At 50.2% G+C, this 15582-nt stretch overlaps 1 protein-coding gene across 18 annotated transcripts in view; it reads right to left on the reverse strand.

The window, feature by feature from the left end:
* Positions 1-15582, reverse strand: part of CAMTA1 (calmodulin binding transcription activator 1) — an 843852-nt gene that overhangs the window by 475583 nt on the left and 352687 nt on the right. The window lies entirely within an intron of this gene.

The following is a 15582-nucleotide window of genomic DNA, read 5'->3' on the forward strand; positions in this document are numbered from 1 at the left end:
GACGGTTAAGAAACAAAAGCCATGAGGTTTGGAAACGGAGGAAGAAAGCTCCGATATTCACAAGAATGTGAATATCCACATAGAACCCAAAGACTGTAGAGGCAAAGTATTGAAAGATTTTACCAAAGTGGCAAACGTAAGGTCAATATGCAAAAATAAATATTCCTATACAACTGTAACAAACAGAGACTGTATTTTAAACAGCACCCCTTATAATTAAAGTCTAAAGTTTCTAAAGATATATTCTTAGGACTCATCCTAAGAATAAATTTATGAATAAAATCTAAAACATTGAGGAAATATTTTTTAATTTATTTTCATTTTATTGGAAAGGCAGAGAAACAGATGGAGAGAGATCTCCCATCCACTGGTTCACTCCCCAAAGGGCCAAAACAGCCAGGACTGGACCAAGCTGAAACCAGGAGCTGGGAACTCCATCCAGATCTCCCACATTGGTGGCAGGGCCCAAGTACCTGGGCCATCATCTGCTGCCTTTCCCAGTGCATTATCAGGGAGCTGGGTCAGAAGCAGAGTACCCATAACTCAAACCAGGTATCCCAATATGGGAGGCAATCATCCCAACTGATGACTTACCTGCTGTGCCAAACACCCACGCCACTATGGAAATGTATTAAACATGGCCTAAATGTATGTAGAGGGATCCCATGTTCCAAGACAGAAGACTCAATACCATGATACAGTCAATTCCCATCAAATTGGTAGGTAGGTTAATTATAACCCCATTCAAAATCTCCACAGGAATTTGAGGATCTTAAGATTATGCTCTATAATCTTAGCCCAAGCCAAGAACATGCACACTACAGAATACACCTGAAGAACACCATCTACCCCTTTATCAAGATTTTATTTCAAAGCCACGGTGAATGACAGCCATTAAGACGATGATGGACTGAGAAGGACAGCAGTAGACAAACTGACCACTGGAATAGAATAAGAAGCCCAGCAACAGAACAACCCATGCATGGCCACATTACAGAAGACAGAAGGCAATAGGCTGGCATTGCGGCATAGCAGGTTAACCTCTACCTGCGACACTGGCATCCCATATGGGCATCAGTTCAAGACCCAGCTGTTCCACTTCTTATCCAGCTCCCTGTTAATGTGGCTGGGAAAGCAGCAGAAGATGGCCCAACTGCTTGGGCCCCTACACACATGTGAGAGGACCAGAAGAAGCTCAGGGCCCCTGGCTTCAGATCAGTCCAGCCCTGGCTGTTGTGGCCATTTGGGAAGTGAACCAGCAGATGGAAGTCCCCCCTACCCCGTGCTGCCGGCTCTGCTCTGCTCTCTGTAACTCTGCCTTTCAAATAAAAAATGATGGAAGTCAGATATGAACATTTAACATGTGCACATCACTGGGAGAAGGGTGAACCACTCAACAAATGGTATGAGGACAACAGGTCTTCAACACAGGGGGAAAAAGTAAAAATTTTCTACACAAAGTAAATTCCAGATGTACTAAAACTTAAATGTGAAAGTCAAAATCTTAAGATTTTTGGAAGATAATGTAGAAAATAACATTATTTTGGATAGAAAAAGATGCATTAAACAAGAATTTTTAAAAATTGCCGTAAAAATAAGATTGGTAAAATTAAACTGCATCAAAATTAAGAATTCCTATCCACCAAATTCAAAACTAAAAGTGCTGTTTTAAAATCCTCAAAATGTAGAAGACATTATAATACATAGAGCTGACTGAGGATTGGCATTTCGGAAATAAAAAAATCCCTGCTAATCAACCGATACTTAAAAAACGAAAAACCCATGGCAGGGAGTTGAGGGGAAGGAATGTGAGATGCAGGAAGAACAAACCCGATGGGTAATAATTTATAAGCAGCAGCTCAGCCTTACTGGTAGCAAGGGAGGTCGAAATGAAGACAATACTGAGATATTCCACAAATTCAGACTGGCGAAAAATCTTAACTCTGTGATGGAAGTGTGAAGAAATGGGAACTATCACACACTGACATTTGGAAGCATAAATCAATACAGTCATTTTGGAGAGCAATTTGACAAATAGTGGGAGATGCAGGTACTCTACCCTCAAGCAGTTCCCCTTTTAGGAGTATGAGAGAATCCAAATATATACACACACATACACACACACACACCCCTCAGAGAGACACTAACACATACATGTTAGTCCCAGCAGTTAAAATAAATGAACAGAAACGTGTATTTCTTGTGCTAGTCACACACCTCAGACATTTGATACATGTTTTATACATGTATGTATCAGTGCAGACAATAATTAAGTGTTAGAAAAGGATGTTGGATGATCTCATTTATGTAAAGTGATTAAATCTGCAAGACAATGGTATATATTAAACTGAGTCTGTAAATATGTGATTAAAATATAAAATATGCTTTGGAATGGAAAAGATGCATGAAAATGAAAAGCGTCAGCATCAGGACCGGTGAGGGAAATCAGATCCAAATGTATTGGTGGATATTATGCTTTGTTTCTTCTTTGAAAAATAGCAAAATGGGGCCAGCGCTGTGGCTCAGCTGCTAATGCCACTGCCTGCGGTGCTGGCATCCCATAAGGGCACCGGTTTGAGTCCCGGCTGCTCCACTTCCAATCCAGTTTTCTGCTATGTTCTGGGAAGGCAGTGGAGGATGGCCCAACTCCTTAGGCCCTGCACCCATTTGGGAGACCCAGAGGAAGCTCCTGGCTCTTGGCTTTGGATCAGCATTGCTCCAGCTGTTGTGGCCAATTGGGGAGTGAACCAGCGGATGGAAGCCCTCTTTCTCTCTTTCTCTCTCTCTGCCTTTCCTTCTCCCTCTGTGTAACTCTGACTTCCAAATAAATAAATAAATGAATATTTTTTTTAAAATAGTGAATGTTTTAAAAAAAGAAAAATAGCAAATTAAATGGGGGACAGGAAGATCTGATAAAATTAGGTGATAGGGAAACAGGCACACATTATATTATTCTCCCCATTTGTCTGTGGGTATATTATGAAGTAGTCAACCCACTTTAAATGAAGATCTCTAACCACCAGTTTATACGTAGCTAGAGACATAGCTCCAGATGGAGAGTTACCTAGTAATCTTTACCAGCTTCAAGTGATTCGGCCAACTTTGACTTAGTTTTCTCTTTTACAACAGATAACTTATTTTAGCCAGTAATTCCGATTCTATTACCATCATACTTCCAACATTTTTCAGCCCTATTATATGTAAGCAGCTTTTCCAAACACTTCCTTGTAAAGAAAAGGGACAGTTCTGAAGGGGACAAAGGATGACATTTTAACACAGGATACTCCTGAAAAGAACAGCATCATTATAAATGTTTTCACCATTGAAATAGGGAACAAAGAGGGCACAAATATTTGTCTCCATCATTTCTCTTGGTGTTCCAACAATCACGCTGCCCTAAATGCACTCACACACAATTAGGTAGTGTTCTTCTCGGCATTCGATTAATCATCCTTTATAAAGGTGAAATAAACCTTGTTGGCTGAAATGCAGCAAACACAAGACACAAAAAAATTCTCAATCTGTACATTTCTGTTACTCCCTGGCTTCCAAAGGTACAAATCTGAGCTTAGCACTTGCTATGCTCAGCTCCACACAGGGCACGACGGGGCCAGTCCTGGGCACGGGTGGACCCCAAGACCCTGGCTGGGACATGTCACAAGCGCCAGGCTCTGCAAGTTAGAAGGCACCAGGCAGAGTGAGGGATGCCAGCTCAGACACAGGCCATGCTGGCATCCAGCCGTCTGCCCATCAAACCCCTAGCATTCTCTAGAATCCTCAGATTAAATAAATACTTGGCAAAGTACTGCTGGCAAAAAAGTGATAATAAATTCAACTCAATTCCCACCACAAACTGGCAAACTCCTTCAACAAGTCAATCCAATCTGTCTGCCTCGACTTCCAAATAGCTAGTGATGGGGCCAGCTGGGGCCTGGGGGATCCCAGCAACTCTGAGTCCACATCCTATGGCCTGCCATTTGCCAAAAACGCTGTGATAAATGTAGGACGGACTTGACTTCGACACTAGAGTTGGGAGGTAAAGCCACTCAAGCAGGCCCCCCGAGGACCCCCAGTCGACTGCTCTGCGCACAGTCACACAATCCCTCTGTCTTTCAGACAGTATTGAACACACACTGGTTGCCAAGAGCTATGCTAGGATCTGGAGCTGCGGCCCAGCACAGGATGGAAAGGACCTGCTCCCCGTATATGGGAATGTATCGTCTAGAAGGAGGCAGTAGTGATCGTAGTAGAGCTTGTGGGGGTGGGAGGTGATGAGTGCTGGGAGCCCCCACCCAGGTTTTGTTCTCCAGGTCCTGCTCTGCCAATCCTGCTGGCTTCTTCAGCAGGGTCTGTGGGGCCCAAACAGTGTCCCCAGCGTACCGTCCAATACTATTGCCCTGTCCCCAGGTCCTGGCCCCATAGGAGACCTGTAGTTCCCTGTCTCTCCATGGCTCCCCCATATGCTGCTATTCACTGTAAACCCACACATCGCTGAGCCTAGAGATAACATTGGTGTCCTGCTTACCCGCATTACCGGTCCCAAAGTATATGTCCTGCTTCCTCCTCCAGGATCTCAGTCCCCTTAAAGCTCTGCCACTCCATCCACCTGCCTGACGCCCCACCCTTGCCTCTGCCAGCTGTGCACACCCTTGTGGGGAGCAATCCGGACTAGACTGAGTTACTGGAATTAAGACTTATTCTATGCATCTGCTCTCCCACAATATGGCGCTGGGAGAGAAGAAAACAGCTTCTGCACAGCTGCCTCCAGTTCAACCAATAAACTGTAGGACTTGCTCCTGATTGGAGAACAGCGTACTCGGCGTGTGGGCAGCCGAGTTAGGATTGGCGGAGGAGGACTATAAAGGAGGAGAGAGACGGCATGCACCAGGAACATCTAAGGGGAACATCTGAGGGAACGCCTGTGCAGCCCCCAGAGAGCCGGCCGGCGGTGTGCCGCTCCCCCGCGGAAGTGGGGAAAGTGGCCAGGGGGAACCGCCCTTCCACGGAGGTGGAAGGGACAGTAGCCAACCCGGGAAGAACCAGCAGCAAACCCGGGGAGGGCCGAGCAGACGAAAGAACAGCGCAGGGTCCTGTGTCGTTCCTCCATGAAGAGGGGGAGCGACACACCCTGGGCTGGGTCATTCTCCTCTCCTGTCCTACACCTGCCAATATTTGGATGACCTCTACATCCACGGATTTTCCTCTACCCCAACCCTGGCCACCCACCCCTCCAGACATCAACGACGGCACCACCCCTGACATCACCATTGCAAACCTCTCCTGCTCTGGCTGGCATCTCTCACTCCTGTTCTCCTGTGCTAGGATGGATGCCCGGGCAGCCTCAGCTTGAGAAAGCCCTCCAAGCCCATGGCATCTTGCTCTCTGTGCCTCACTCACAGGAGTCCACTGTTATAATCCCTGCTAAACACCCTGACCATCTTGGCTGTCCCATAATGCAGTGGACTGGGAGGAGGAGGAGCAGAGAGGAAGGAAAAAGAATGAGAGAGAGACAGAGAGAGAGAGAGAGAGAGAGAGAGAGAGGAAGTGGGGGAAGGGAGGCGGGAAATCCTGAGACCCCCACACTCGCACCCAGACCATGGGTGCTGGCGCTCATTCAGGATTGGGCCACTCAGCTTGGCTAAGATGCACAGCCACGTCTCCCTCTCCCCTCACTGAAGTTCGCTCGGCTTCACCCCTAGAGGACCACGTCCCACCAGCTCACCCCTCATACCCGTCTGCCCCCAGCCACCCAACGACGGTGGGCTCCACGTTTCTCTGAGGAAATGAGAGTTCAAGGTGCTTGGTCAGGAGTCAGCTCCCGGCCCCCTCTTCAGGCTGCTGTCTTCCTACCCCAGTGCCCTGCCTCCTTCGCTGGCTCAGGGAAAGGCACCGTTGCTCCTGCCTCAGACCACGGTCCTGCGTATCTGCGTCCATCCTGTCACCTCCGCAAGGATGCACCTCACCCCAGATCCCTCTGCTCTGAGCCGCCTGGTCCTGCCTCTGCGCTGGCCACATCTGTTGGTGTCAGATGTGCTCCGGGGTCACCCCCTGCAGGGACCTCACGGCAGGGTGTCTGGGAGGAGAATGGACCTTGGCGTTGACCTCCTCACTCTCCACTCCACCGAATCACCTCCACGCAGGCTGCCAGGGCGTGCATGCAGCACGTGGAATGGTCTCTTCTCAGCCCTCGGGAGACTCTAACCTGGGACAGCAGCTGGCACAGGGGCCCACTCCCTCCCCCAATACCTCTTCTGTCTCCCTGAGGCCTCTGTGGTCTCCTGGCCCCCGCCGCACTCACTGAAGCTCATTTTCTGTCTCCTCCACTGGATTCCCCTCTCCTTAGCCCTGCAGGCTGGAATCTGCATCACACAGTTCGGCACCCCCCCCCCATCCATTTCACCCCTACGTGGGCGGCCTCACTGTCCTTTGACCTCACACCTGCACGCTGACAACCTCAAGTGCCAGCTCTTGTCCTCTCCGCCACGTGCACATAGGAGGGTGCCTGCCAGGCATCTGAAACTTTAACGAACTCCAAAGAGAGCAACTGGGTCACAACCCGGCCCTGCCCAGTGCACCAAACGGCACCACCATCCACTCCGTTCCCAAGGTGGAAATCCCACCCCCGCCTGCTCTCCTCCCACCCTCCCCTCAGCAGGCCAGGCACTCTCAGCTCCGCCTCCATGCACATCCCTAACCTGCCCGCTTCCCTCACCTCCCCACACAGTTGCTCCGCGTGTCCTGCAGCAGCCTCCTAGGCCTCAGGGCTTCCTGCCTCTGCTCCTGCCTCCCACATCCATTCTCCCAGGAAGAGGAGAATGGAAACTTTTCAAACCTTTCCACCTCCGGTATAACTGCTTTGGAAAATGGTCCTGCAGTTCCTGAAAAGACCGAACATGGCTACCAGATGGCCCAGCAATGCCGTCCCCTCCCATAAGCCCATGGCAAAGGAAGGCCCCAATGGCCACTTAGAAACCTGCATGTGAGTGGTCACAGAAGCATTAGCCAGAAAAGGCAAAAAGGAGCAAGAACTGACATGTTCTTCGACTGATGAATGGGTAAACAAATTATGGTCTGTCCATGTGACGGAGTACTACTCAGCCATAGAAAGGAATTAGGTTCTGACATGGGCTACGATGGTAAAGGAAGAAAGCCAGTCATGAGAGAGCACATACCGTACGATTCCATTTATATGAAATGCCCAGAATACACAAATCTAATAAGAACATAAGTAGACCTGGGGTTGCATGGGGGAGTGAGGCGTGACCATTAGGGCACACAGGTCCCGAAGCTGGCCGAGACGATGGTTGCACAGCTGACCTGGCACTTCTTGGTCCTGCAGGTGACCCCTGGCTCCAGGTGGCACTCCCGCAGTGAAAGCCCTCCAGTGTCTCCCCCTGCCCTGCAGCCTCCCATCCCCCACTGGGCTTGAGGCCGTCTCGCGGCTCTCCCCGCTCTCACACTCTAGAGGCCCTGGCCTTCTTTCCCATCCCTCGGATCTCGGCAAGGCTCGCTTCAGCCTCTTTAGGACTGAGCGCAGCCATCACTGGGGCGGGGATTGAATATCCCAACACCCAGAAACACAGGCAGTGCACTCGGTACTGCAGCTCCTCCTCCGATTTTCATCAGTGGCATGAGCATTATCCCTACCATAGCCCGTCCTATGGCTCTCCGATCCTCTCACTGCCCTCCCTGACAGCCGCCAGCCCCCTGCGGGACCCTCCTCTCTCTTCAGCGCTCTGTCCTCAGTGCCTGCACAGAGTAGGTGCTCAATGAATACTTGCTGCATGGACGAAGGAAAGAGATCAGGGAAGGTTTCCCGGGGGGGGGGGGGGGGGCAAGCTGAACACTGCAGGATGAGTAGGAGGAGGATGGAAGCAAGGAAGAGAGAGCAGAGATGTGGATGTCAGGGGAAAGAGTACACAGTGGTTAGAGGACCCAAGAGATGCAATAAATGGGAGAGAAGAGGCGGGCCAGAGTGGGCGCCACTTGTGAACCAGCAGTAAGGCACAAGAATGCCTGAAGCAGGGGCCGACACCGCAGAACGGAGGTTTAGAAAGGCCCAGTGGAGAGGACCAGCAGAGGGAGGCGTGAGAGGAAGAGGCCTTTGTAGCAACTCAGAAAAGATAATGGAACCCTGAGCCAGTGACAAAAGGACAGAGACAAGGGGCCAGGGTCAGGAGGCAGAGCCAACACAGTGCTGACTGGCTGGACGGGGGAGCCGAGACACGGAGACTCCGGTGGATGGTGCCATGTGCTGAGATGGACGATGCGGGCGGAGACTATTTCAGGGCACGGGGTGTCCCAGCAGGGGACACAAACTCAGGAGAAGGCTCTGGGCTGTGGATAGAGGCACGGGTGGCATCCCCGAAACCAGCGCCATAAAAGGAAGTGGCATTTCCTAAGGGACGTCTGTAAAGTACGCTAACCAGGAGCCTTGGCCCGGACCTGGCAAGGTCACAGGTAGAGAGAGAGGGACTCACACAGCTGAGAGAGGCAGCCAGGGAGCGAGAGGCAAAGCCAGGGAATATGGCAGCCAGGGAGCCAAGGGGAGAGTCTGGCTCGGCATCCAGCCAGCGCCACTGTGACCTCCAGAGAAGTGAGGACTGAGGTCCCTCCCTGGTCAGGGCTGTGCCGAGAGGAATGGCAACCAGGTGACTGACATTTGGGTAGACGGTGGAGGTGGGGGGAGGCGCAGGGAGGAGGAGCAAACTCAAAGATACAGAGAGGAAATATGACGGAGAGAGATACGTCCCTGGTTGAGAATGAACAGCTAATCTTAGTGGCTTGTCCTGTGTGCCAGCACGGCCCTGAGCACACCATGTGAATTCACCGCTCTCTCTCTGCAGAACCCTCCCAGCAGGCACAGGGAGGCTGCTTTTATCTGCAGACGGGGAGGGGCCCACGGCAGGAGGGGGCTCAGGATGGCCGCTCCCCCGCCTCTCCAAGGCAGCGGTGGCAGGGAGTCGGCAGGCTGGGGACGGTTTGGTGTCCTGTCAGCTGTTGCTGAGAGGGAGGAGGGGCTGCATTTGAGGTCTGAGGCAGCTGTTGGACTTGCAACGGCATGGGTTTCCACGCTTTTCTAAGCACCCTGGGACACCAGCACGCTGACAACAGCCATCACTCTGAATGTCGGCACCCAGAGTCACGACCTGAGGAGTCACTTTCTAAGTCACAGAGCCACCACCTTAGAATCCTGCTGGCTCCCTGCCCGGACTCCACCTCACCCTGGGGAGGACAGCAGCCCCTCGAGGACCCAAAATGTGGGAAGCACATTTCACGCGGAACGACCCGACCTCTAAGATCTCATTATCGCCTTTAAAAGAGTCCCCAGAACCTTACAATTTTTTTAAATGTTTAATTCGGTAATACTTAATGCACAGGAAGATAGAGCCTCTCTATATGTAAATTACAAAGCTTAAATAAGGCTCCTGAGCTCACCCCATCCCTCCCCACACTCAGGACCTGGAACATCTCACACAAAGCCACCGTGTGTAGTTCGTTGAGCCCTGCTCCCAGCATGCACAACCCTTCGTGCTTATAATCCTGACCTTTATGCTAATAAAACTTGGTTTTTAAAAAATATAGTTTTACCATAAATGTATAAGTCCATGAGAGAAATTGCTTAGTTTTTACTATGAAAATTATCAAACATGCAGAAAAGCTGAGAGAATTTTATAGAAAAAACCCTCATTGCCACCACCCAGATTCTCCACTGAGCATTTTGCTACAGTTAACATGCGCTCTGCCTTGTAAGTCTCCATTCAGTCTTCCTCCTGTGCTTTCATGGGCCCATCTATTTCTCATGTATTTCAAAGCAAATTTCAGCTATCAGTACATTTCATTAACTGGAGTTCAAGATTTGTTTGCAGCTTTGTTTTTAGGTGAAGTTTCCAGGAAGTGAAACGCATGGATCTTGCATGCATCATGGGACGAACACCTGCGTAACCTGACACCTGTCCAGGTATAAGACACTGTAAGGGCCAGGTTGTGGCACAGTGGGTAAAGCTGCCGCCCGTGATGCTGGCATCCTATATGGGCTACTCCACTTCTGATCTCGCTCCCTGCTAATGACCTGGGAAAAGCAGAAGATGGCCCAAGTGCTTGGGCCCCTGCACCCACACGGGAGACCCAGATGAAGCTCCTGGCCCCTCGCTTCAGGCCAGCACTGGCTGTTGCAACCATCTGGGGAGTGAACCAGCGGATGGAAGATCTCTGTCTCTCACTCTGGGTCTCCCTGTCTCTCTGTAACTTCACCTTACAAATAAATAAAATAAATCTTTAAAATAAAAGACACTGTAGCAACTCAAAAAAGTTCTCACATGGCCTCTCCCCATATATTGCAGATCCATAACCCACAAGAGAAGCAACCGTTGTTAGGACCATTTTCCACCATAGGTGAGTTTTGCCAAATCTAGAAGGTCATGGAAAAGAAACACCCTCTATGCGCTCTTTGTTCTGGCTCCTTCACTCAGCATGAGACGCCTGAGATTCATCCACCTGTGGCCTGCACCAGTAATCCATTCCTTTTGGTTGCTAAGTAGGATTCCCTTGAATGAACACACCTGTGCTGACCCATTCACCTGTGGATACCTGAGTGGCTTCCTGTCTCTAGTTAGTATGAGTAAGACTGCCAAGAACATTTATTAAACTAGTCTTTTTTATAAATGCATGTTTTCACTTGTCTTGGTAAGCATCCAAGGGAGGAGCTGCGAGGTGATAGGGCTGAGAGAGATTTAGTTAAGTTATGGAAATCTGCCAGGCAGTTTTTCGCTGTGTTCGTACCATTTTATGTCTCCACCTACAGCGTAGGAAGCTTCCTGTTGCTCCACAACCTTGGCGATCTTTGGTACACTCAGTCTTTTCAAGTTTTAACCAGTAGGGCAGGTACGATGTGCATCTCCTTGTGTTTTTAATTTGTATTTCCCTTGCTGCGGATTTTGATGGTTACCCTCTATCAGGATAAGAAAGGACGTGTCTGTCCCTAATATGCTACAAGGATTGATCATTTTTATGGTGTCAAATACGTACTCTCTGCAGATGAATCTTTCCAACCTGTGATTTTTCTGGGGGACAGGGAGATAACGAGAATGCTTGCTTTAAAAGCCTCTCTCTCCCTGTCCCACTGGCTCCCAGGCCACCAGTAAGAGCCAGAGGAGCTGCTGGGGGAGGATGGTGGTGGCCGTGGTGTCTTATCAGGAACGGAATCATGCGGGCCTGGCAACGGCACGCTCTGTAAAGTGTGGAAAGCAGGAATGCATCCCGACCATCCGGGACTGTGAATGACCTGTCTGCCATAAAATTAAACACTGGCCACAGAGCAGTCAGAAGGATGCAAGCCACACCTGGTGTGGAAGCTTCTGGAGAGGTCTTGGTCTGGGTGTGAGGAGGCCCGGTCACGCTTAGCAAAACCGCGGGCACCTTGTAGAGACAGACCTGCACCACCTTGTGCTCCCTGTGGGGCACCGACGGATAGTCCGTGAGTGGCAGACGGATTTCCCTCGGGAGGGCATCCAGCTCAGACACCGCCTCCCTCTACAGAGCCCTCCCTGGCCTCCTTCCTCTGTGGTCCCATGCATATATGTGTTTCTCTCACTGTCAGGCCTGCACAACACCAAGAACAAATTGCCCCTGAGTGCCAGCAAAGCGCCCAGTAGAAGCACCTGCTGGACCTGTCCGGGGAGTGCCGGACAGGGCTGCTCGTCTCTCCAGCGGGTCAGTTTGACGTGGGAGGTGTGCACGTGGGGTCTGCTTCGTCTTAGCCACCTCAGGCAGCCCTGCGTCCCTTCTCTGCACAGTCCCCTTCTAGTCCTGGAAACGTCCTGAAAGCGCACCTGCAGCCCCTCTCCAGAGACAGTGCCCTGTTTCCAGGGTGTTTGTAACCAATTGCGTTCCCAGGAAGTCAAGTCCACCCTGTGAGAAACTCACCCTGCTTCTCGAAAGCCTGCCTTTTGGGGCCGGACCAATGTAAGTTCATCGTGTCATGATGAATGAGAACTCATCGCTGTGGGATACCTGGATTCCGACCTGAAGGCGGCCACTTTGGAAGGTTCCAGAGACTAGAAGCTATTGTGCCTGTGTCATTCACACCCTGCCCTGTGTTGACCTGTCCACACAGCCTGTTTGCTTCTGTCAATACTACACTGGCACTCACCGCAGGGCCCAGGGAAGACTCAGGACCCTCAGAGGAGCTGCCCGGATTGGTGCTTGGTGCCTGCACTGGCCACTTGTGTCCCCTCTGAGCCTGACTCTCTCTGCTGGTGGAGCCAGAAGCTCCCCTGGGCCTCTGGGCCTCTCTGCTTTGGTCAATGTTCCCCCTAGGTTTATTCGTGCCTTGTTTTCTTTCGTTCTTGTTCAGAAACTGAGAGGACAGTTTCTCTCAGAACCTTAAGTCCTGCATCTAAGAAGTCTCTCCTCCTTGATCCTTTCAAGTTGGCTGTGATAAGGCAAGGAGAACGCTCAGGTTGTCTTCCTCTTTCTGAGAAAAGGGAGAGAACGGGTTCATGGACTCCGAAGAGATGGGGCACCAGCTCCTCCCACGGGCAAGGTGGCCCCGCGTGACCGGGCACCTGGTGGGAGTGTCGAGGAGGTGACCCCTCTGTGATGTGCGGTGGCTCCACAGGGAACTCCAAGCAGGTAACAAGACAAGGTTTGGACAGGAGTCACATTACAAAGGCTGGTGACCCTGTGCTCTGAGCCCGCCCAGAGACAGGTTCTGCAGAGAGAAGACGGAGGCGTCTAGGAGAGCTAAAGGGAAGTCCGCAGAGCAGCACCTTCTGATCCGTGACAGCTGATCCGTGTCACTCAGGGCAGTCCAGCAGCTCTCCCCGCAACCACGTGGCAACCTGCGAGGAGCTCAGCCCCGCTCAGGCACGCCTGCCACTTCATCTTCAGTGACAGCAGCGCCCTCACCTGCACGTCTTTGAGTCAATGGGGCAGTCTTGCCAAAGACTGAAGTCTGAGATTCCCAAAATGGGGAACGATTGGTATTCCAAAGCCGGTTTTTCTTAGGTCAAAATTAGAAGGACTAGGATCTCGCACAAAGAGAAGGGAAGCTATGTTGCCTGGCATCTTGAGGAATCAGCAAGAGAGGGTGATAAATTTACCTCCTTACAAGAAGCACAGAGGAAGGGAATGAGGCCGTCACAGACTTAAGGGCAACAGGAGCTGCAGCAGAAAAATCAGCCGCCCTTGAACCTGAATGTGGCAGACTCCACCTGCAACCCCCCCCTCCCCGAGTTGCCTCAGGTTTTGGGTCCCAAACTCCTCCCTCCCCTCCACCCGAACCTTCACTGATAATTAATGGAAAGAAAGAAAACATAGATGAAGGGAAAATACTGTGATTCCTCCTTTTGGAACCAGAACTACTGAACATGGGGAACCAAATACTCTCTACGCTCCCAAGACGAAAGCAGATTTAAAAGCCACAGTCTCAGGATGCCCCGCTGCAACCCAAGACCCACTGGGGTTTGCAGAGGCCTGTCCGGGGCTCTCAGGGCTTGTGACCCTGGTCCTCAGACCCTGGCCAGTTAGTCCCACGATCGACAATGGAGGATATGGCCACAGGATGGCTCTGGTGAGCAGAGCGGAGGAAATCACTGGATGATTTTGATAAAACAGAGGCTGATCCTTGAAGTGCTTTGGGGAGCTTGTAGCCTGATGGTGCCTAGTGCCGCCCAGTGCTTTTCCTGGAGTCACAAATCTGGCTAAGATAACAACAGTATAAGACGCAATGAAACTGCTCCTCATTTTATATTTGCTCTGAAAAGACCTTTAAACAATGCTCTGGGATTTCCTCCCCTCTCCTCTCACAAAAAATGTTTTTTTAAAAATCACTAAAGTGACACCTTTCTAAGTTCTGGCTTCATAGAAGGATTTGATGAAGAATGAACTGCCCTCACAAAAAGAACGCAACCTGAGCATCTCTTCCCACTGACAGTCTGCTGATTCTAGCTGACCAATTGTCTGATGTTAACTAAAAAGGAAAAAGAAACAAGTTCCAAAATCATGAGCTTGCAACTAATACAGCTGAGTTCCTAGTGAGCTCCCAGGAGACAGACATGGAAACCACAGGCTGAACCCTGGGGACTTTGCCTATTGGAAGAAAAATATCAATTAAAAGACTCCCAACAGGAAAGGACCCTGACAAGTACTTCTTATTAACTCCGGCAGTGCCAAACTGAAAGGAGTTGCCGCTTGGAAACGCATCTCCGACCTCAAGGTGCACGGCTACGCTGGCGTCGGTTCCCGTACCTGAACAAACACGGTCTACAGTAGCTATCACCAATATCCAGTTTCAGTTACGTAAGATAATCCCAACGGAGGAACTCTGGTGACTCCAGAATGTTCTCTCCTTTTCACCTCCATGTTGTCTTATTACATCGCCAGTCATTCATCTATTGAAGAGTTTGTTTGCAGGGCTGGCGTTGTGGCATAGCAGGTAAAGCTGCCACCTACGGCATCCCATACGGGCACTGATTCATGTCCCAGCTGCTCTGCTTCTGCTCTACTTCCCTGTAACGTGCCTGGGAAAAGCATCAGAAGATGGCCCAAGTGCTTGGGCCCCTGCACCCACGTGGGAGACCTGGATGAGGTTCCTGACTTTGCCCTGTCCCAGCCTTGGCCATTGTGGACATCAGGGGAGTGTACCAGTAGATGGAAGATTTCTCTCTCTCTCTCTCTCTCTCCCTCTCCCTCTCCCTCTCCCTCTCCATCTCTTTCTGTCTGATTTTCAAATAAATAAATAACCTTAAAAAGAGAAAGAGTTTGCTTGCAGTAGTTGGCATCCTCCTTGGTATATGTGGTCACTTGGTTGAGAGTGATCAGAACTATACTCAAACTTACCATCCTCTCATGCTTGGTGCATTCGCTCTGACTAATCCTCGCTTCCAGAGACCCACCCTATCCTTCCCCTTGATATAACCCCCATAAAACAACTCGAAAAGCTAAAAAGGACAAAACCAAGGCTTAACAACAATACCACAAACCTCTAATGGGGTCAATCACAAGGTCCAAATGATATAGATTAAGGCAAACACGTTGGGATTGGTAAAGGAAAGCAATGCAGGGCAGAGGTTGGTTGGTTGGAATCTATGTTACTTCCTGTTTCAATGCAGTGTTCTCCAGGACATACAGTTTTACAATATCCTTTCTGTTATATTGCTAATCGTTTTATATGTTGCTTACAAATGCTGGTCCAGCGGCTGGCATTGTGGCACAATGGGTTCAGCTGCTGCCTGCCACGCCAGCATCCCCTATCAGCACCAGTTCAAGTGTTGGCTGCTCCACTTCTGATCTAACTCCTTGCAAAAGCACCTGGGAAGGCAGCAGAAGATGGACATTGTGCTTGGGCCCTGCCCCCTATATGGGACACCTGGATGAAACTCCTGTCATTGGCCTGGCATAGCCTCAACCTTTGTGGCCATCTGGGGATAGAAGATCTCTCTCTCGCTCTCTCCAACTCTACCTTTTAAATAAACACATAAATCTGAAAAAAAAAATTGGTTCAGATGTCAACAGACCCAAATGAAAACACAGATCATGAGAGAATAACAATTAGGTACAATTTAGGGTATTATTTAATTA

This window comes from Oryctolagus cuniculus, chromosome 7 (assembly GCF_051225735.1).
Source record: "Oryctolagus cuniculus isolate XC-2025 breed Fujian yellow rabbit chromosome 7, ASM5122573v1, whole genome shotgun sequence".
NCBI lineage: Eukaryota > Metazoa > Chordata > Mammalia > Lagomorpha > Leporidae > Oryctolagus > Oryctolagus cuniculus.